The sequence below is a fragment of the Terrapene carolina genome, unplaced genomic scaffold, assembly GCF_002925995.2.
Source record: "Terrapene carolina triunguis isolate 2854851 unplaced genomic scaffold, T_m_triunguis-2.0 Scaffold85, whole genome shotgun sequence".
Taxonomy (NCBI): domain Eukaryota; kingdom Metazoa; phylum Chordata; order Testudines; family Emydidae; genus Terrapene; species Terrapene triunguis.
In genome coordinates, this window is record NW_020664436.1 from 31,530,656 (window position 1) to 31,554,713 (window position 24,058).

General features: G+C 43.4%; 1 protein-coding gene across 2 annotated transcripts in view; it reads right to left on the reverse strand.

The window, feature by feature from the left end:
* Positions 1–24,058, reverse strand: part of PACRG (parkin coregulated) — a 469,474-nt gene that overhangs the window by 322,204 nt on the left and 123,212 nt on the right. The window lies entirely within an intron of this gene.

The following is a 24,058-nucleotide window of genomic DNA, read 5'->3' on the forward strand; positions in this document are numbered from 1 at the left end:
CCAAGAGAAGGGAGTGGAGCTGGAGTAGGCCACCAAACACAACAGTATCCTCCTTATAATGTGCAGAAATTTTTTTACAATGTCTAGTTAAAGTTAATGTGACCCCCATCAGCATTAACTTCTGCAAAAAAAAAAACACCATTCTGTCCCTTCTATAAGCAAATTCACTAAAATCAATGCATTAATACTGGTGTAAAAGAAGAATCAGGCCTGGAAATAAGGCCTTGTCTCCATGGGAAAATGGACCAACATAACTATTATGGAAAAAGTAGTTCCAGAATAGCTCCCCATTGTGATACTTTATTCTGGAATAAAAATGAGTTTATGTCTCCGATCCCTCATCACCAATGGGGACTGCAACTTGGGGGCTCTGCTTATTATAGGGGGCACCTTCCCAGTCAGCAGAGATGAAGTGCTAGACTGGAGTAGCAGACATTAGTACATCTTAGCCTGGTCCTGCCCCCTTGCCACCAACAGGGACACTGATTGGCAGCAGTGGTGAGTGAGAGGGCTCCTCCTACAACAGAAAGCATTTCCCAGAAAGCAGGGACTTGTGCTTGTTTTTTCTTTGTAATTTTGTTCATCTGCCAGTCACCCATAGCTCCTCAACACATGCATCTTCTGCATCATAGTATCCATTCATCCTCTTCCTCCCCCGCCCCTCCCATCCCCTTCCCTCAGTGGCTCCATCTTGCCCTCTACAATCCCCACCATCTCTACCTACTCCTCTTCCCCTCTTCGCACTGATCTCCTACCTTCTTCCACGAGCACAAATCTAGGTCCCACATCCTCCTCCATATGTCTGGTGACATTTGTCCTAACCCTGACTCTCACACCACCTCCACCATTTGCACCTCACACATGCCTCCCCACCACTGCCTCTGCTTCTCTTGTGCCATCATTCCTAAAGTCACATCTATACCCCCTTCCTTCCTTCCCTTCTCTTTCTGTATCTCTTCTCCTACTGCCTCCACTTCTCTCTGCATAGGATCTTGCCAATTTCCTCCAAGAGAAAATTAGCATAATACAACATGATCTTCTCCTTCCCCTTGGCTTGCCTTCCTGTCCCCTCCTACACCTCTTCTCCTTCTTTCTTATCACAGATGCAGAAGTTTCTTGTCTGCTCTCCTCCTCTAACCTCATCACTTGCCTCAGTGACTCCACCCCATCCTCTTTCCTGATCTCCCTCTTGTCCACTCTCATCCCCTCCCTCTTACTCTTCTCTTTAACCTGTCACTACCTCTGGTGCTTTCCCCTCACAATACAAAGCTTTGGTCTCTCCCATTTAAAAAAAAAAAAACTTACCCTTGATCCCATTTGCCTCTCCAACTCCGACAACATTTCCCTTCTCCCTCTCATCTCTAAACTTAGTCAACACACTGTCTGCAATCACTGACTGGAGTTAGTCTCCTCCAATTCTATCCTAGACCTTCTCCAATCTGGCGTCTGCCCCTTGCACTCCACGGAAACGGCTCTTGCCAAAATCTATAATGATGTCTTCCTAGCCAAAGCTCATAATCAACACTACATACTCATCTTTCTTGACATGTCTTATATTCATAGATTCCAAGGCCAAAATGAACCCTTGTGATCACTGACACAATCAACCATGGTCTTCTTTAAGTCCTGTCCTCTATTGGCTTCTGTGACTCTGTCCTATTCTGGTTCTTCTCCTAGTGATTCTGCTCCTATCTCTGTAGTCACTCCTTCAGCATATCCTTCAGCGGATCCTCCTCATCCCCCCTCCAACTTTCTGTGGAGGAATCCATAGGGGTCTGTCCTTGGTCTCTTCTCTTCTTCCTCTATCCCTTATCTCTGGGTAATCTCATCTGCAAACACAAATTCAAGTACCATCTCTGTGCTGATGAATCACAAATCTGCCTCTGTAGTCCAAACCTGTTTTCTTCTCTCCAAATTAAAATCTCGTCTCATTTCTCTGACATCACCTCATGGATGTCTAGCTGTCAGCTCAAGCACAATATGGTTACAACTAAGTTCATAATTCCCTACTATCTCCTTTCTCAATCATTGTGAGCAATATCACTAGGGCTGGCCAGAAAATAAGAATTCCATTTCACAGAATATTATGAAGTTTCAGAATTTCATTCCACATCAGAACAAAAGTGAGACTTTTCAAAATTTTGGGAAAAAACAGAGAGAGGGAAAGACACACCCTAGAGGGAAAGACACACACTAGAATAAACTGGTGGCTAGGGTACTCAGCTGGGATGTGGAAGAATTATGTTCATGTCCCTACTCTCCCACATCAAAGGTGAATGCCTTAACAACTAGGATATTGGCTATTTTGAGATGGGTGGGGGGTGTCTGTCTCTCTTTGACCAGGAAGTCCATCCTGGACTTGAGATACTTTGCTGTTGAAACCAATATGCTTCAGTGAAAAGTTTCAGTTTCGACAAAAAAACCCAACGGTTTGTTGAAAAATTTCCGACCAGTTCTAAACACTGTCCTGACTGTCTCTCAGGCCTGTAACCCAGGTGTCATCTTAATTCAGACCTCTCTCTAACTCCTCATATCTGTGTTCCATCTAAGTATTGAAGTTTTTTTTCAATAACATTTATATATTATGGTCTTTTCTATCTATCTACACACCTAAAACTGTCATCCACACTTTCAGTATCTTGATTATTCCAACAACCTTTTGCTTGGCCTTGACAAATCAATCTTTGGCCTGCACATATCCATTCAGAATGCTGCCACAAATATCATTCTCCTAACCCATTGCTTTGACCATATTAGCCCTCTCTTTGCATCCTTCCACTGGCTCCTCCCTATCATGCCAAACATAAGCTACTTTTCTTCACATTCAAGGACCTTCATGGTCTATCCCCACCCTGCCTATCATCTCTCATTCGCTATCGAGATGTTAACCACTGCCTCGAGTTAGCCAATGAGGCCAGTCTTCCTCATCCACTTGTTACATTTTCAGGCAAGCACTTTTGCGCTTTCTCCCATGATGCCCTTCACTTGAGAGGAGCTCTCCATAAGTATCCAGAAAGCTACCTTATTACCTTTTTTCAAATTCCTCCTTAAAACTCTCCTTTTCCTCGATGCCTTACAATAAACTTGACAACCATTAAGCCATGCGTGTGCTGCTACCACTATTTATCATGATGACCAATACTGTCTGATTGTTTCCTTGTACTCCCCCATATATGTGTCTGTATATGTCTGATGTTTCATCTGATATTTAGATTATAAGCACTTTGGGGCAGGGACCATCTTTTTGTTCTGTGTTTGTATAGTGCCTAGCACAATGGGGTCCTGGTCCATAACTAGGGCTCTGAGGCACTATGATAATATACATAAATAAATAAATAAATAAATAGGCAATTTTATTCCGGAATAGTGTCCATCCAGGAGAGTTATTCCAAAATAGCTCAATTATACTGGAACAGTTATTCCGAAATAGATATGCAATCAATTTCCCCTGTGTAGATAAGGCCTAACTTTCCCACTTCCACGATTCTTCCTTTATAGGGGATTCTTCTGAAAGAAGACAGGGTCAGGCAAATATCCTTTGCCTAATATTTTTTCTTCTTGTAGGATAGGTTTTATTGGCTGAGCAAAGTGAGGTCTCAGCAAATGGAGGACTGTGGTGCTTTTACAGAGCAGTGGGTGTGCAAGGGTCTGGACTGGAATAGCCAGGATTGCTTCAGATCAGGAGCTATATTGGCTGAGTAGGAATGAGGCTGGAAATTTGCACAGTAACTCCCCTCACACTATCCCTGGCACAGACAAGATCATTTACTTTTGTCCAGTCAAAACTATTTTTGTTCATATAAACAGTGCTCATTTGATGCAGAATCCTTTGCCTGCAGTACCAAATGGGTCTGTCAAGGGGAGAGATGGTCAAGAAAGGCAGTAGAGTTAGGGTTTAAGGTTAGGGTTAGGGTTACTGAAGGGAGAGAGTGAAGTTTGGTGGAGTTTCCCCTGATGTCACAATGATGCTGTTCAGGCTCCTCTGCCTAAAGCACCAAATGAGCACCATCAAGGGGAAGCTGTTGATATGAAATTGATAAAACAACAAAGAGAAGAAGATGACTTAAAAACCACAACATTTTTGTTGGAAACTTAATTTTTTTTTAAATTTCCTACCCAAAAATTGGCATTTTCCAACCAGGTCTAAGAGGACAATTACTTATTTATGTAGTGCTGATGAAAGATTTGATTCTGTTTATTTAAAGCAACCCAATGTCTCATAAATGCATACAGTATGTCCCTATTCATTTAAAACACAAAAATGTTCAAATTATCTTTCTCAGAACCTTCCAGGTATATGAGTTCTCAACCTTTAAGTGGGGGCAAATGTTGTGATTGGGACACTGGAGTAAACTAAACAATACCGCATAATCTCTAAATATTAAAAAATATACAACATTAAATTTCATCTGCCATTTTGTTGCCCAGTCACCCAGTTTTGAGAGATCCTTTTGTAGCTCTTCGCAGTCTGCCTGGGTCTTAACTATCTTGAGTAATTTTGTATCATTTGCAAATTTTGCCACCTCACTGTTTACCCCTTTTTCCAGATCATTTATGAATATGTTGAATAGGACTGGTCCCAGAACAGACCCCTGGTGGACACCACTATTTACCTCTCTCCATTCTGAAAACTGACCATTTATACCTACCCTTTGTTTCCTATCTTTTAACCAGTTACCAGTCCATGAGAGCACCTTCCCTCTTATCCCGTGGCAGCTTACTTTGCATAAGAGCCTTTGGTGAGGGACCTTGTCAAAGGTTGTCCCTACATGTTATGGATTCCATTGTTATACCTAGTGACAAAGGTATTATGAAAGTTTTCCATTACGTTTTTAACAAAAAAACCCTCCCTTTTACAACTTGAGAAAAATACTTCACTGCAATACTGTAGTTAGAAAGACTAAGATCAGAGAGTAATTGATCGCTTCCAGTTAATTAAAGGCTAATATTCACAATGGCAAAGTATACGAAGCAATAAACAGCTTTTGAGGTTCGTTAAATGCCAAAGATAAGTTGAAGAGTCTGGTAATTGCAAAAGTCCTTTAATGCAGTTCTATGCTACTGAATGTTATTCCTGCTATGTGACAAGATAAAAGATACAAGCCATTAAACAAAAAAGGGGAAAAAATCCACAATTTTTCCTTGCTTCATGGGTGTTTAAAACCATTTGTACTGTTATTTTCTTGGACTTTTCAATGACAGCACATTAATAACATGAGCTAGACAGATTATTATTTGAGGGCAGATTTAAACAAGGATTAATTATTTGAGGACAGAACTACAGGGATAACTTTTCTAAGGAGGGAAACAAGATGTATACACACCATTGGACTTATAAAAGAAAACAAAAAATTGTATATTTTGCAAGGGCAAACTGGTGGTGTTGATTCAAACTAGGTAAATATATATGGGAACAGCTGACTGTTACTCAATTGTATGTGCAAATACATGTTTTCTCAGTCATAAAAAGTGAATAACCGTTGAAATGCTGGTATGGAAAATGAATGACATGATCACACACATGTAGTCTTAGAAAGGGTTAGTATTATTAGTAAGAGCCTTAGTTTTTAGACTTCCTAAAACTATGATTGGCTGAGATCATTCTATTGTTTCCATAATAAATCTTATGAACAACTAATAGCACAGAATATATTTGGTAAGTTTGTAAGATATTATTTGAAAGGTTTAAAACAGATTTTCATGTTCTTTGATTCATATATTTAGATGCTGACTAGAAAGGCAGAAAAGTCTGGAATATCACTCTTCCTGGAGGCTAATCAGTTCTTATTAGATGGGTTCTTGATGGTGAGTGGATTTACCAGCTTTTATTTACATAAATCTTCCAGAATATTTAAAAAATATTTAGCAGTTACAAAGTTATTGGTATCAGAAGTCATCTGACTACCAGTTAAGGTGCTGGGTTTTTTCCATGGATTGTTTCACCTGAAAAATTCTTTGCAATCTTAATTGCAGATTATTATGGTACTGTATTCTCATCTTGAACGATGGAGAAAATTGGTTAGGAAACCAAAGGGCTACATTCTGATTCTTTATACTCAAACTGAGCATGGGGTATGTGTGGGAAGTGGTGTTATACTAGCAGAGTGGGGTTCAATGAGCCATTCCACCTTCACATGGCAGATGTAGACAGGATAGCTCAGGGAACTGGAATGGCAGAACATTCACCAGTGTTCTTTACAACTCATCCAAAATGGAGCAGTGTTTACTGGTAAGTGGTTATACTCCTCAAGCCACTTCAGGGCTGGGGACCACCACCTGTGCAACAGTAACACCCCCTGCTATCCAGTCCCAACAGAGCACCACTCTACCTGGTTCCTGTACAGGAGTGCTGGGACACAGGGGATTTCAGAGAGTAGCAAGAGTAGTGGGAGTAGAACCCCTTTCCCTCCATGTCCCAAGGGACCTCCTCCACCTCTGCCAGGCACAGTAGGTGCTTGACTTCCTGAATGAGGAGTTGCTCATGAGAAGGGTCCCTGAAAAAGGACGGGGAAGAGGTGGGGTGGGAGGCAGAGACGGCCGAGAATTTCAGGGTATAGCCTCAAGATACAATCTTTAGTACCCAGCAGTCTGAGGTGACCTGCAACCAGGGCGAATGGTAGGGACGGAGACGGTGGAGGAAAGAACCAGGTGGATCCAGGGAGATGACAGGGGCGTCAAGCACACCCTGAAAATGAGCACTTCTGGCCCCCTGGATGCTTTGATGGGCTGTGCGGGTAAACAGGAGAAGGAAGGATGGCGACAACTAAAGCTCCTGTCTCTATCCCTTCTCCTTGAGACCCCTGTCGAGGCTGCCAAGGCCTTGGCAGCAGGGGCGACCGGTACTGCTTCCTTGCAGGCTGTGGCGTATGCATACCCAGTGAGCGAAGGGTGGCCCGAGTGTCCTTCAACCATGCAGCCTCGCGTCCATCTGCTCTGCAAAGAATCCATTCCCATCAAATGGGAGGTCCTGGATTGAGGACTGCATTTCTTGGGGCAGGCTAGCAGTCTGAAGCCAGGAGCTGTGCTCATGACCACCGCTGATGCGACCAACCTAGCCACTGAGTCAGCTGCATCCCACACCATTTGAAGAGATCACCTTGCTGCCGCGGTACCCTCCTCCACCAGGGTGCTGAATTCCTGTCCAAATCCTGGGAGAGGGACTCCTTGAACTTATGAGGGAGTCCCATAAGTTAAAATTGTACCTGCCCAAGAGAGCCTGGTGGTTTGCCACCTAGAACTGCAGGCTGGCTGTCGAATAAATTTTCCTCCTGAAAAGGTCCAGTCTTTTGGCTTCTTTATTCTTGGGGGTTGAACTGGTGTGCCCCTGCTTGTCCTTTTCATTGGCCACAGAGACGACCAGTGAGCCTGGACATGGGTGGGTATATAGGTACTTGAACCCTCTGGCCAGGATGCAGTACTTCTTTTCGGCCTTTTTGGAGGTGGGAGGGATGGATGACGGGGTTTGCCAGAGGGCCTTGGCAATTTTCAGGACTTCATCATGCACTGGTAGTGCAACACGAGGAGGGGTAGAGGCTAAGAGCACATTTAACAAGGTGTCCGCATGCTCGGCCATCTCCTCCACTAAACCCAAGTTCTTGGCACCCCATCAAAGCAGGGCCTGGTGTTCTTTAAAATCGTCCGGAAGGCTGGCCCTCGAGGCTCCCACTGCCACCTCGTCTGGGGATGAGGACAACAATTGAACCGCTGCGGGAGACCCTGGGGCATCATCTCCCGTGAGGGAAGGGGGTTTTGGGGTGGGCACTGACTCCTTTACCCCAACGTCCGAGTGCGTTTCCCACACCGAGCCTGGTGCCGCTGGTGCCATTAACCATTACTCCGAGGCAGTGGCCAAGAAGTGGTGCGAAGGGGGCATCGGCATCACTCCATGCACTCCAATAGGGCCACTGCACTGGCCACTGGCTGTGCTGCCAAGGCAGTGCCGTAGAAGTCGACGCAGCCTGCGATGCCCAATCACGCCAGTGATGCCTTGGCAAGGGGCTAAACTGCCCTTCCATGCCAGAGGAATCCCCTTCTGGTGACCATACAGGAGCCATCGATGCCTGCATTTGTCAGCTGACCATCGCCGCTGGACACTGGCACTTTGAATAGGAGGACTGGTGCCGGGATCAGGAGGACCGGTATCACAACAGAGATTGTTCCCACGGAGCAGGTGACGGGGACTGTGACGGGATCCCTGGGGTGCAGCCTGGGATTGTGGGACCGCTGTGCCCCCTTAACTCTCCAGCCTGGGTTGTCTCTCACAATGCTTTGCTAGTGGCAAGCAGCAAACCCCTCCAGGTGCTGTGATCACTCAGCACAACAGTATGTGGATCCCCACACCCAGCTAACTTGCATTAATGCTCCCAGAGCCACTCATGAATCGCACAGAGAAAGGCACTGGCCAAATCCCTCCAGCTCCCAGCCTTGTACCTCAGGAACATACCATCTTGCACTGCTCAAGATGAAAAATACAAATTTACTAATTGGTTCACCACTTCATCAATGGAAAGTGGATATACACGAGACTTTGCAAACCTGAGTAGATTTGCCACACACTTCATATAAACTCACTGGTAAAGATAAACAGTAAAACAAATGTATTGACTACAAAAGATAGATTTTAAGTGATTATAAGGGATAGGCAAAAAGTCAGAGTTAGTTACCAAAAGAAAAGAAAATATAAGCATGCAGTCTAAACTCTCAATCCTATTAGAGGGGGCAACATCTAGATTAAGCAGTTTTTCTTACCCCACTGGATATTGCAGTCCTTAATATACAGGTTTGTCCCCTAAACGTGGGCCAGTCTCCTCTGTGAGAGTCTTCAGTCTTCTGAGTATCTTTATTGCTTGCAGCATACATGGGAGCATGAGAAAGGCCCAGCATTTGGACCCTGTGTTCTGTTTTATACCCTCAGTCCCATGTGCTTGGAGAACACAAGTCCAGGTATGTCTGGTGGACATTGCTGAGTCCCCAGGCAAGGTTGAGCAATTCCCCTCGTATGGCCTTATGCAGGTGAGTCATTGTATTGTAGCTCCCTTGCTGGACAATGGCTGGTTATGTCTGTTCACCACCCACCCGCGTGTTGGTTGCCTCCCTTATCATTGTCTCTGCAGAGCTAATATCTGGGCATCTCCCAAACGCACTGCATATTTTTGTGACACCCATATAACACATTCTCATAACTTAATGGTATACATATTTAGGCAGAAAAATGATGTTCAGCAGATCATAACCTTTCCCCTGATACCTCACACGGCCTGCTTTATACTCAATATCACAATTATATATAAATGAGAAATATGAGGGTTACAGGATGCTCCCCCAAGGTATAGAATGTCACAGGGACTTGCACTGAGAAGACAACCGGTGGGAGGGCGAATGGTGCCGGTAATACGGAGACCGGCGCCTCCTCCTAGGTGACCCACGTCGACAGGGTGGAGACCGCGAACGCAGTACCGGTGATCTAGGGCGAGCTCCTGAGGATCATGGCTGCGAAACTGGAGATATGCAGCGCAGTCAGAAAGCGCTGCCTCGGCTCAGGAGATTGGCAGTGCTCAACTGCCCTCTAGGGGGTCTTGGCAGCTGGTTTGCCCTCATAAGGAGCCTTTGCCGCTTCCTTCGGCACACGCTGTGCCGATAGCGCTGGCCTCTGCTCTCTAGGTGCCGGGAGAGCCTGGGAAGGTGTCAATCCTGCCACAAGTCTGGGTCCCCTACGGCTCCTGGGAGTTGGCGGTGGATCCTTTGGGGGGCTAAGGGCCCCAACAGGGGAGGCATGTCCATGTTGCTCTGGTGGGGGCCGGCGGCCCAAACTGGGTCCTTGCCCAATACCCCATGTCCTTCCTTGCCTGGTGCTGGGGAGCCGTGTTTCTTTGTCTTCTTTCTGGGCACTGGCAATGGAGAGTGGTACCAGGCGGAGCCCGGTGCCAGGGGTGCACCACACCAAAGCCGAGGTACTAGGGGTAGAGTCTGGCCGGGATGGCTCGGAAGCCGGTCAGAGGGCAGACTCCATGAGGAGAGCCCTCAAACAGATATCACACAATTTCTGGGTCCGGGGGCGAAAATTTTTACAGATGCGACCACTTGTCCTTCACATGTGATTCCCCCAAGCACTTGAGGCAACTGCTGTGGGGGTCACAAACAGGCATAGGCCTCTTGGAGTCCGAGCAGGGCTTAGACCCCGGAGACCAGGGCATGTCCCACCTGGGACAACGTCCCCGATGGGACTCTTACTTCTAACTACACTTAACAACTACTTAGCACTAACTACTATGAAAAAACTATTTAAAAGACACTAAGACTCGAAGTCAGAAGAGACAAAACCTATGCAAGGAAAGGCACTCCGACTAATTACCACAGGTGGTAAGAAGGAAATGAGGGGGCGTAGGGCCGGCGGCGCCTGACATGCCAACTAATGAGCTCGGCACTTAAGTGGGCACCACAGCCGACCCTACAGATACTGCTAAGGCAAAAATCTCCGACGACCGCACACATGGGCATGCGCTCACCTAGAATGGAATCGACATGAGCAAGCACTTGAAGAACTGGTGCCTTCCTTAAAATCGTCCGTTTGTCGCTCTACAGGTACATGGCCTCATTTCCCTCTTGGCACTTGCAGTCATTTACTCAAGACAGGAACTGAGACTACGGTACCCCCTTTGTGAGTGGGAATAAGTTATGAAGGGCCTTGAAAGTGAAGACAAGCAGCTTATGTTTGATGTAAAAGTGAAGGGACCAAGAGACCAGAGAAAAGACCAGACATAAGGATGCTGCAATAATTGAGATGTACATTTATAAGAACCTGGACAATAGTTTTAGCTGTGTGGGTGGACAGGAAGGCCATATGTTAGAGATGTTCTGAAGAAAGAATCTGCAAGATTTAGCTATAACCCATATGTGAGGACTTAGAGAGAGGTCTGAGTCAAAAATGATGCCCAGGTTCCAGGCCTGAGTGACAAGCAAGATAGTGATGATGTGCACGTATAGCCAAAGAACTCAAAGAATGTTGCAGCTGTTATTCACAAAACAAAAATCCCTATGTCTTTCTAGAGGATATAAGCCTTTCGACAGTCTTACAAAATTGTCATGAAAATTTATGAATACAGGCACAAAAATCTATTTACTCATGCTTTACAAAGTTATTCTCTTGGAATGGAAGGGCAAGAAGATATATGTCAGGCTGCAGTACCAGTAACCTAAGACTACACAGAAAGTACGGCCTTTCTGTCCATAAATACTTATGGATTGGTATATTTACCTCTTGTGTATAAAGGTCACCTATTCCCCTCAAACCAAAATACTGTATAAAGCAGAGATGCATAGGAGATACTCAAGAAAAGCCAATGGCTTACTACTGCCATAATCTCCTCCACTGTCACTATATATTGAGCCTGCAGAGATCCTGCTGAGAAGTTCATCTATCCAGCATTACTACTGTGCTTTCTGACTAGTGCTATACACTGTTAGTTGCAACAAGCTTTTCCAGTACACTATGAACTTCACTGTAACTATCCATTTCTTAATTGAAGCTGGATTTTTTTCTCTAATCTAAAACTCCCTTCAGTGTGCTTTAAGAATAGGTGAGAAATGCCTTCACTGGGCTAACTACCTAGGGACCTAGGCCAATATTTAGTTATTTCATCCTATCAGATTCTCTTTAGCCTCAGTTTTGTAGACATTGATTTATTAATCTTATCATGTGCATTTCCTAACTAAAGCGGATTGTAGTGATGCTGCAAAACAAATCAAAGAGGGGAAGAGAAAGAAAAAGGTTATAGCCATTGTGTTAAAGTTGTCCCATCACCAGTGTGACTCCTTCAAGGAACAGTCTTTGTCTCCAATCGTCTAGCCTACACTAGTTCCTTCTGACCTGATGTGTCATGTCAAGTACAATCAAGTTATGTAGGTCAAACTGCACTATGTCAGATTATGTATTTAATAATTCAGCATGACGCCACATGATGCAACTCAATATGACATGTCACAGTTGAACTACAGACCAATGCTCTAAAAAGGAAATAAAACATAAAGAGGCAATGCCACTCTCAACGATCCACATCAGGCATAGTCACATCCATCTCTGGCACTAAGTCTTGCCAATTATTTCATCATGGAAATAGAAAAAGTCAGTCATTCAAAAATAAAATAAAGCAACCCTCAACACTTCCAACTCATCCATCACAAGGCATTAGAAAAAACTTCAGACTCTTTACTCTTTCCCAGCTATACTTCTTGCCAAATTGTATTAACTACGAATAACTCAAACATTTAAAAAAATATGTTCCAGTAAAATAGCATAAAACTTTCCAGTATGTCAAGATAAATCATTAAGAATAGCAATTCTAATTTATACAAGTAGAAAGGCATATGAGAACAGCTAGGCATCTGATATATTGTGGCTGCTCCTTATTACACTAATCATCATCACTATGTTCCATTCACCTGTTGTCTCTCAACACATACTCTCACTCTCTGGGGCAAGGCTCATCTTACTGTTATATATGTGTACAGTGACTAGCACACTGGGGCACCAATTCTAATCGGGACCTTTAGGCACTACTGCAATACAAATATTAAATAATAATAAAATGATATATTAAGAGATTCCAAGGCCAGAAGGGAACACAGTGATCACCTATCAGAGGGGTAACCGTGTTAGTCTGGATCTGTAAAAAGCAACAGAGAGTCCTGTGGCACCTTTAAGACTAACAGATATGTTGGAGCATAAGCTTTCGTGGGTGAATACCCACTTCACATGCGTCTGACGAAGTGGGTATTCACCCACGAAAGCTTATGCTCCAACACATCTGTTAGTCTTAAAGGTGCCACAGGACTCTCTGTTGCTTTTTAGTGATCACCTAGTCTGATGTCCGATATAACTAGGCTTGTCAGAATAAAATTTATTTTTTTATAATTTTGACAGATTATATCAATGTTTATTTTTAAGCATTATTTTCTATTTTTATCAATTTAAATTTTCACACCTCTGAAATTATGGGGGGAGGGTGTCAGACAATGATAATTTAATGACAATATGCACTGAGATTTAAAAAGTTAAAAATGTAAAAGTGTTAAAACACAAATTGTCAACATAACATGTCAAAATATATGAAGTAAATATCCTTAAATTAAATTCAAATATATCCTCAAGCAGCATTTTTTTTCACTTTGCCTAACTGTAAATTTTATTTATCGATGGAAATATTTTTTCATGTGTTCAATAAAATCAATATTTACCAATGTTTACTGATAAAAATATAATTATTCCAATTCTATGTATAGCACAGGTCAGAGGACTTCCCTGAACTAATTTCTGTTTGAATTAGAGCATATCTTTTAGAAAAAAACATCCAATTTTTATTTTAAAATTACCAGTGATAGAGAATCCACCACAACCCTTGGTAAGTTGTTCCAATGGTTTAGTAAAACACACTACTAAAAAAGTATACCTTATTTCTAGTCTGAACATGGCTAGCTTCAACTTCCAGCTGCTGGATCTTTCTGTACCTTTGCCTACAAGGTTGAAAAACCCATTGTCAGTTTTTCCCCCCATGTAGGTTCTTACGGGCTGTGATCAAGTCACCTCTTAACCTTCTCTTGGTTAAGCTAAACACAATGAGCTCCTGGAGTCATATTTTCCAATCTTTTAATCATTCTCATGGCTCTTTTCTGAACCCTCTGCAATTTATCAACATGCTTCTTGAGTTGTGGACACCAGAACTGGACATGGTATTCCAACAGCGGTTGCACAGTGCTAAATACAAAGGTAATATAACCTCTCTACTCTTACAACATATTCCTGTGTTTATACATTCAAGGACTGTATTAGCTATATTTGTCACAGCTTTGCACTAGAGGCTTATGTTCATCTGATAATCCACCATACCCGAAAGTCTTTTTCAGAGTCAATTCTTTGCAGTATAGAGTCCTCTATCCTGTAAGTATGGCCTACATTCTTTGTTACTAGATGTATCACTTTACGTTTGGCCATATTAAAACACATATTTTTTGTTAGCACCCTGTTTAGAAAGCAACGCAGATCACTCTGAAACAATGACCTGTCCTCATTATTTATCATTCTCCCAATCTTTGTGTCATCTGCAAACTTGATCAGAAATGATTCTATGTTTTTTCCAGGTCATTGATAAAAATGTTAAAATAGTATAAGGCCAAGAACTGATCCCAGAGGGAGCTATTGTAATAATTGGGCCCACAAATTTATACCATATATTCCATCAGAATTAATACAACTGACGCCCCCTAAAAACACACCAGCTCGATGATGAGTCCCCATTTACAATAACATTTTGAAAGCTATCAGTTAGGCATTAGTGGAGTTCCTCAGGGATCAGTCTTGGGACCACTCTTATTTAACAGTTTTATTACTAGCCTTGACACAAAATACAAGGGAGGGAGAGGAGTTATTTAAGTTAAGCGCCAACTTGTGGACACAAGAACATATGGATATAAACTGGCCATCAACAAGTTTAGTCTTGAAATTAGGCAAAGGTTTCTAACCATCGAAGGAATGAAGTTCTGGAACAGCCTTCCAAGGGAAGCAATGGGGGCAAAAAACCTAACTGGCTTCAAGACTGAGCTTGATAAGTTTATGGCAGGGATGGTATGATGGGACTGTCTACAATGGCATATGGCCCATCGGCAACTGCCAGAAGCAAAAATCCCCAATGGCTGGAGATGGGACCCTAAATTAGGAGAGTTCTGAGTTACTACGGAGAATTCTTTCCAAGGATCTGCCTAGTGGGTCTTTCCCACATGCTCAGGGTCTAACTGATCACTATATTTGGGGTTGAAAAGGAGTTTTCCCTGGGTCAGATTGGCAGAGACTCTGGGGTGTTTCGCCTTCCTCTTCAGCATGAGCGAAGGGTCACTTGCAGTTTTAAACTAGTGTAAATGGTGAATTCTCTGTAACTTGAAGTCTTTATACCATGATTTGAGGACTTCAGTAACTCAGCCAGAGGACCAGGGGTCTATTTCAGGAGTGGGTGGGGGAGGTTCTATGGCCTGCAACATGCAGGAGGTCAAACTAGATGATCACAATGGTCCCTTCTGACCTTAAAATCTACGAGTCTATGAGATTCAAAAGTCTGCTGCCATGCTACTGCCACCCCGCCCCCTCCACCCCAATTTCTGGAATCTAAAAAATATAAAGGAGGGAAAAGTAAGCTAATATTAAGCAATGAAAACTACTTCCTAGAGTTGAACATTTTCCCATTCATTGTTCCTGAAGATCATGGTATCTTTAGTCTCTCTTCAGCTGTCCAAGGCTGGCTTTTGGCATCAGTGTAAAGCATGGCCTGGGTCCTTCAACTTTGGAAGGGCTCCAGATCAGTTAGACTGTCGGAAGCAGAGGGGGAGGGGTGCAGAGAATGGCAGTGATGCCAAGGCTTCCAGTGATAGCACTTGCCTTCTGCAGGCTCTTTCCCAGTAGTCTGCTCAGCTACAGACAGTTGATTCAGTTGAAGAGCTAAAAGGTAAGAGCCAGAGGTATCATTGTTTAAAGGATTAATCCTGGGACTGAGAACAGGTGATTACTATAGCCTAATCCCAGTTCTCACAAACTCCTTCTGTGGTCTTGGTCAAGTCTCTTAACATTTCTGCCTTCGTTTCCTCATCTGTAAAAGAGGGACAAAAATACTTGCCTGCCTAATAACAAGTAGAAAGACAGATAATTATAAGATATTGTGATGAGTAAGCAATGAATGATTATGAAATATAGCATATATATATGCTGTCCTCGAGAGCCAAAAAATCTTACCACATTATAGGTGAAACCGCGTTATATTGAATTTGCTTTGATCCGCCGGAGCGCGCAGCCCCGCCCTCCCCGGAGCGCTGCTTTACCGCGTTCAGGGCCGGCTCCAGGCACCAGGCACCCAAGCTGGTGCTTGGGGCGGCACCTGGAGGGGGGGCGGCGCGGCGCTCCGGCGGCCGGGGAGAGCGGGGCCACAGCCGGGCTCGCCGCCCTGCCCCCGGCGCTCTGGCCGCCGGGGGGGGAGAGCCGAGCCCCTGCCGGAGCTCGCCGCCCTGCCCCCGGTGCTCTGGCCGCCGGGGGGAGAGCCGAGCCCCCGCCGGGGCTCGCCGCCCTCCTCCCAGGGCTCCGGCTGCCCTCCCCCCCGGCACCCTCCCCCCGGCCGCCGGGGGGAGAGCGGAGCCCCCGCCGGGGCTCCGGCCGCCCGCCCCCCCGGCTCCGGCCGGCCGGAGGCTTTTTTGCCTGGGGCGGCAAAAAAGCCAGAGCCGGCCCTGACCGCGTTATATCCGAATTCGTGTTATATCGTGTTGCGTTATATCGGGGTAGAGGTGTATATATATACACACACTAAAATTCCTCAGAATGCACATAAAAATCTCCAATGGCTGGAGGGCCAAGTGAGTTTTTAGAGGATTTTCTATAAAACCCTCTTGGTTTCTTCCCAATTTAAATACTCAAAGAATTCTCTTTTCCCTTCCCACCAACACTTTTAATATAAAATGAGTAAACAAAATTTGCAAAGTCTCCCAATTAATCAAACACTTTGCCAACAACCCTCCCCCCAGAATCCTCAGGATAGCCTGGTGCATTGTAATGTGATCATAGTCAATGGGAATCTGCTGTGTTTGGGAGATGGTGAACAGTGAAAACTGGCTGAAGGAGAAGGGACAGGGATAGCAGATTACCTGTTTTACATACAAATTCTAGACCCTATCAAGTAAACAAACACAAACTGTTTATACCCCCACCTGCCTGCTCACCCATCAGATGCTAAGCCAGTACCTGGATATAGGGCTATTAGGGAAACTTCATTATCCACCAAAAAGGGGATATCAAACTGTTGTGAAACCTCTAGCTACGAAAAGGAGTGGGGTTTTAACACATCCGGTAATGGTTTAGTATTTTAATAATTAATTCAATTTAGCATATTTTTGTAAATAAATCAAGACAAACTGGGTTTTCAGAAATCTTTCCACTGGAAACTTTAGAGTTCTTCAGGTCACCTAGCAACATCACATGGATCCAATCACCTTGTGACAGGCATCAAAAACCAAAGAGAAGAAGAAGAATGATAGATCTGAAAGCAAGATGTCACTATTAGTCCACCTACATAACCCCCACTCTTTCCCATCATGATGGGAAATTAAAATAATTGCTTCTTAATTGCAATTGCATTTTTTTATATATATACACATATCTCTCAAAAAAGTAATTGTACAAAATATAAAGGTTAATGCCCCCTTACCAAATATTGTTCAAGTAGACCATTAGGACTAATGTATTTGGCAAGGTACTTAATAAACATGACAATTCAGGACCTGTTCTTGCTCGCTTTGAAGTCAAAGGCAAAGTTCCATTCACTCCTGCAGGAGCAGATCTTTGGTGTGCTGTGACCCCCACATTTAGAGGTAGCTGAATTTCAATTAAACACTTTCCACAACAAAAAGGTGATTCTTTTTTATCTTGAAAACCATGATTATTTTTTAAAAATTACCTTCCTATTCCATCCAAAAATTAAATATGTAGACAGTGAATTGCCAAAAGAAGTGGTGTTGAAATAGATTTGTAATCAAAGCCTTGTATATTGTGGCAAGCTCCCTGGACTCTGTAGTGGCGGACTGGAAATTCAGGGGCAACTTCATTTACATTAAGACAGAGGGTTTATGGACTTGATCCTGCAAAATGTAGAGCACTCTGGTCCCTATTCAGCTAAGAACTTAAGCCTGGGCTTAAATATAACTATGTGAGTAATCCCATTGAAATGGGACTAAAGGGGGCCCTGTTGATAACTGGAGGGTTGCTAGTCTTGTACCTATTTATGAATGAGGCATTAGTGAGCCTGGGAATTACAAACCATTAAGACTTACTTTAGTATCAGGCAAATCAGCTGAAACAATAGTTATAGAATTACTACACATCCTGCACACATTTCCCTGTTCATTCCCTATCTCCTGCTAGGGCAGAGGTGAGCAAACTATGGCCTGTGGGCCACATCTGGCCCATGGGATCCTCCTGCCCGGCCCCTGAGCTCCTGGCCCGGGAGGCTAACCCCTGGCCCCTCCCCTGCTGTTCCCCCTCCCCCACAGCCTCAGCTCACCACGCCGCCAGCGCAATGCTCTGGGCTGCGGGGCTGCAAGCTTCTGGGACAGTGCAGCTGCAGAGCCGCGGCCTGACCCGGTGCTCTGCGCTGTGTGGTGGCACAGCTGTAGGGCCGCCAGCCACCGATGCTCCAGGCAGTGTGGTAAGGGAGAAGGGAGCGGGGGAGGGGGGGTTGGATAGAGGGCAGGGGAGTTTGGGGGTGGTGGTCAGGGGATGGGGGTATGGATAGGGGGCGGAGTGGTCAGAGGGCGTGGAACAGGGGGGGTTGAATGGGGGCAGGGGTCCCGGGGGGGGCAGTCAGGAAGGAGGGGGGGTTGGATGGGGCAGCAGGGGGAAGTAAGGGGCAGGGGTTACGGGGGCGGTCAGGGGACAGGAGAAGGGGTGGTTGGATGGGGCAGGGGTCCTGCGGGGGCAGTCAGGAATGAGAGGAAGGGTTTGATGGCATGGTGGGGGGCAGTCAGGGGCAGGGGTTCTGGGGGCGGTCAAGGGACAGGGAGCAGTGGGGGTGGATGGGACAGGGGTCCTGGGGGGGCAGTCAGGAATGAGAGGAGGGGTTTGATGATGCAGTGGGGGGCAGTCAGGGGCAGGGGTTCTGGGGTCGGTTAGGGGATAGGGAGCAGTGGGGGTGGATGGGGCAGGAGTCCCGGGGTGGCTGTCAGGGGGCGAGAAGCAGGGTGGGTCAGATAGGGGGCGGGGGCCAGGCCATGCCTGGCTTTTTGGGGAGGCACAGCCTCCCCTAACCGGCCCTCCATACAATTTTGGAAACCTGATGCGGCCCTCAAGCCAAAAAGTTTGCCCGCCCCTGTGCTAAGGCCACATGTGGATAATAGACAAGCAATCATTTTCACTGAGAGCAGCTTAGCTTCTACCCACTGAAGATAACAGGAGGCAGTGGTCATCTTTACAAGAAGTCAATTCACATCCACATGTAAAGGTGGTAGAAAAATGGCAACCATCTTTACAGAAGGTGCACTTGTTCTTGTTCACTGAAAGTAATACGAGATGGTGACTGTTTTCAATAAAGAAGAAAGTTCACAAGTTTGCTGCAGAAAATCATGAAAAGCTTTTACAATAAAATGTAATATTCTGAGATTTGTGATAACACAACAAGAGTTGGTGATCACGGTCATTAACATGCAATTACCTAATTGCCCATTATGGTGATTTTACACTTATTTATGTAGGCATTTATACGGTATTCCTCACCTTGGTATCTGAACACCTCTGTAGCTTCTGTCCTTTCTCTACAGCCTCAGGCTCTGACTACTGTGAGAGAGGAGCTACCAGGATTCACAGATTCCTATGTTATCAGGACAGAAGGGACCACTGTGATCATCTAGTCTGACTCCTGCATAACACATGCCTCAGGACTTTCCTGAATTAATTCCTGTTTGAGCTAGAGCATATCTTTTAGAAAAAACATCCAATTTTGATTTAAAAATTGCCATGATGGAGAACATACCACAGCCCTTGGTAAGTTGTTCTAATGATTAATTATCCTCAGTATTAAAAGCTGTGCCTTACTTCTAGTCTGAATTTGTCTAGTTTCAATTTACAACCACTGGATTTTCTTATACTTTTCTCCACTAGATTGAAGAGCCCATTATCAAAATGTTGTTCCCCTTGTAGGTATTTATAGACTGTGATCAAGTCACCTCTTAACCGTCTCTTGATTAAGCTAAACACATTGAACTCCTGGAGTAAAATATTCCAATCCTTTAATCGTTCTCTTGGCTCTTCTCTGAACCCTCTGCAATTTATCAACATCCTTCCTGAATTGTGGACACCAGAAATCGACATAGTATTCCAGTGGCAGCTGCACCAGTGTCAAATATAATGGTAATATAACCTCCCTTCTCCTACACAATATTCCCCTATTTATATATCTAAGGATTGCATTACCTGTGTTTGTCACAGCATCACACTGGGAACTCATGTTCAGTTGTTTATTCACCTGGACCTTCAGTCCTTGTCAAAGTCACGGCTTCCCAAGATAGAGTCGCCCATCATTTAAGTATGGCCTACACTCTTTATTCCTAGATACATGACTACATTTGGCCATATGGAAATACATATCCTTTGCTTATACCTGGTTCACTGAGCAATCCAGATAGCGCTATCAGTGACCTATCCTTTTCATCATTTAGCCCTCTATACCTCCTGTCCACCACACTAGTGGGCTCTGCACTGACTTCAAAGAAAGTCCACAAAGGGATGTGTGTGTGGGGGGGGCACATTATCTACTGATTACATTGGAAAAGTAGTTGGAATAACACTTTTAAATTAAGTTTCAATATGTATTTAGAAATGTGGTGGGAGCAAACAGATTCATTTTAAAATAACTTTATTTTGTTTATTTTATAAGCAGATGATGTCCAGGACAGATGGACTACTGACCTAATACAGTACGGCAGTTCCTACATTTGACAACACATATAAAATATTTACTGTAAAGATATATCTATTTATTTTCTAACACTTCCTTATACATTACTAAAAATTTAGAAGTGTAGAAAAACTGGAATTAAATCTTGCCAACTCTAATTGGTAGCAAGTGGCAAAAAATAAAAAACTATTTTTCCTGTAGTGTTAAGGAAATAATGTGGGTATTTTAAAAAATGGCATATGCAAAGTTGTATATACAGTCATGGTATGTAGTAGAGAAACCATTCTATTTTAAGAAGAAACTGAAACATCTTGAAAAGCTAAAATCTAAAAACTTAGCTTTCTGCTTATCTAATGTGATGTCTAACCTCACAAACCACATTGGGAATTACTGAAAACTACTAGGAAAAACTTTTCTTTAAAAAAAAAAAAAAAAAAAAAAAAAACTTAAAAAGACATGTCACTACTAATTTCTTTAATTTTACACATGATATATTCTGGCACTAGAAGCAGCCACTCTACAAAATCAGTAATCAGCATGAAAATGTTTTTAAAAATTCATCTCTTGTAAAAATCCTGTTGTACCAATAAATGTATTTATGTTATAAAAATGTATATTGAGAAAACACTCAAAAATCCCTACAATTTTATTTAGCTTTTCTAATAAAAAAGGATAAAATTCATGAAATACTAACAAACCCAGAGTAAAATGGGCTTTATGAAAGTGTCCTGGAGGGGGTTGTGGGATGAAATTTTCAACGCTGGGGCTAGCTCATTGGTCAGGTCACACCACCGTTTGTATGCACTTTATTTTAACAGGGGGAAAAAAAAGCCAAAACTAACAGATTACGTTTCTCAAGCAGGGAGGACAGCTGGGTAAAAGAGATTAATATAAAATAGGTTTGGCATATTCATTTTTAATACCCGTAGTTAGTAGATCCTACTATAGGTTCGGGAGAACAATTTCTCAGGGGGGAGAGATGTTGGAGATAGAGCAGATTATGTCTTCATTGTTAAAACCTATTTTGCAAGGGTCAGGGTGCAAGCACAGGTAGTGGAAGGAGGCAGATGGAGTCTCTGCACTTCCTGTCCACCACACAGGTAGATGCCATGATGACTCCAAAGAAGGTAGCACAAAGGGGAGTGTAGGAAGATGGGCTGGGATTGTGGGGAGGCACAACTTCCACTGATTACATTGAAGAAAGTATTGAATGAACACTTTTTAGTTAATTTTCAACATGTATTTAGAAATGTGGTGAGAGCAAACAAATTTATTTTAAATTAATTTTATTTTGTACATTTTATAAGCAGGATCAGGATTTGTAAATGAAGATAGATAACCTACTTCATCACCACCCTCACTACCGAGAACCAGTTATTTGAATTTGTAACAAAATGTGCTATTGGTATTCTAAATGAATGCATCAATCCTATTTTGGATTAATCTCGTTAGTTTTTTCAGAATTCCTCCTGCCAGAGAAACTTCATTTGTTAGTTTCAGTGCTTATCTGGAGCTAGAATATTCTGCAGTTAGAATAAGCAGCTGGAAAAGGACTGGCACATTCAATTTAAATGTCAATAGCACATTCTGTTCCTTCCCTGGGGACTGCACATTGGTGGGGAGGCTTGTGTGCTCCAATGACCATAAGAACTATGCCCACAGGAGTTTTAACTTCTGGTAGGGTCACCCAGCCAGACAGGAAGGGACAAGATGAAAAACAGTCCACTGGTCCTCCAGGTTGAAGGTTTAACAATATGCCAACAACCTATCCTTGTAAAAACATTAAGTTATAGAAACAGAACAAGGCAACCAGCATGCCAAAGTGATCACTCTGTTTCAGCAGAAATGCTAAGTCTTGGTGAAAGCAATCAGGAAACCAAGAGTGTGAGAAGTCCTTTATTAAAGGTAAAACAAACTATGAAAGCAGGTTTCTGGAATATAACAACAATGGCTGCAATAACAAAAGCTGTGCAGGTGCTGAAAGAAATGGATGAATGTTATCTCAAAATTCTTGGAGTAAAAGAATGTCAATGATCAGGGGCTCATAAAAAGGGATTCAAAAATGAAAATAAAAGTCATTAAACATTCCAGAAGGTAAGATGATCACCATTCAGAGGGAGTAGCATTAATTATAACTTCCAAAACAGAAAAATCACTTATAGACTGGGAGCCAATTAACAGCCAAACAGTAGAAGACTGGAAGAACTGTGGCTGGTCTCAGGGCTCAAAATTGGTGCAACACTACTCCCAAAGAAAAATATCTATAAAATAGCTTGGAATTCCCCAGATGGAGTCAATGTAACAGATATAGCAACCACATGCAGTGTGTTTTGGGACCATATTGTATTTTACACTGAAAGCAAGAAAACCTCAAAAAGCCATTATATTGAGATGGGCCAGATGGTATGAGCCATAGAATATTTATAGCCCCCTGTACCAATATGGTTAATATGTATTTGTGTGTTCCTGGCTCACCCAGAGCAGGGGGTGGATAGGTAGAGGGCTTCCTGAAAAATCTGGAATCACTAGGGGGTGATTAATGCAAAACCCCAAAGCTAGCTATGCAGATAATATGCAAATAGTCCCAAGGCTGGCAGGGAAAGGGTTTTGGGATACAAAGGCCAATTTTAAGCAGCCTTGGGGTCTTCTTTCTGATCCAGAAAACAGACATGAACTTTTGTCCAAGAGGTTGCCCTTTGATGAAGGTTTGGAAGGACCTTAACCTGCCAGGATCACATAGGACTTATGGGTGACCTCCGGAATGTTTAGTAACTGTATACATTCATGTTTTTTATATGTTTTCTCTGTATGCTTTTTTGTCTTTAAATAAATGTGCTTGCTTTGGAGAGAGCTGTGTGGTAACTTGACATACACTGTTCATAGCCCTTGGAGAGAAAGCACAGCACTGGGACTGGACTCAGTCAGACCTGCTTGCCGAGGAGAATCACAGCGAACTGCAGCCTAAAACTCCGGTCTGGAAAGAGAAGAGACATGGGTCCCCACCCAGAGAGAGATGAAGGCTAGAGGCCTGAGACATGAATGGGCATTCCTAGAAAAGACCACAAAGGAGTAGTTTACCCAAAAACGTGACAGTCACCGTGAACCAGATCAACCATCCATGAAAAGAAATTTAGATCATCTCTCCAGGAAATCAGAGCATACAGATGAGATGACAATGGGAAGTGACCAAAGTTTTTGTGTGGCAAGACTGAAGATCAAATTTTAGAAAAACAAAACCACAAAAAGCACCAAGAAAACTGACAGCAAAAGGCTAACAGACAAGACATTTTGGCAGCAATTTCAAATTGAACTGAAGAACAAGTGCTACAAGACTTCAATCCATTACAAGAAGTCAACATTGAGATGGCATGGTCTTTTCTGAATGGTACTATCATAGATGCTACAATAACTATCTGGTTTCCAGACAGGCAAACCTAAAGTCTGGATAAGTAAGGATACATGGAACTCTGTGAAAGAAAGAGAACAAGCAAAAGCAAAGATCAACTCCTCAAAAACACCTTCAGAAAAAGCAGCAGCAAAAAATCTGTAAGAAGCAAGGAATAAAAGAGGAAATACATGGATAACAT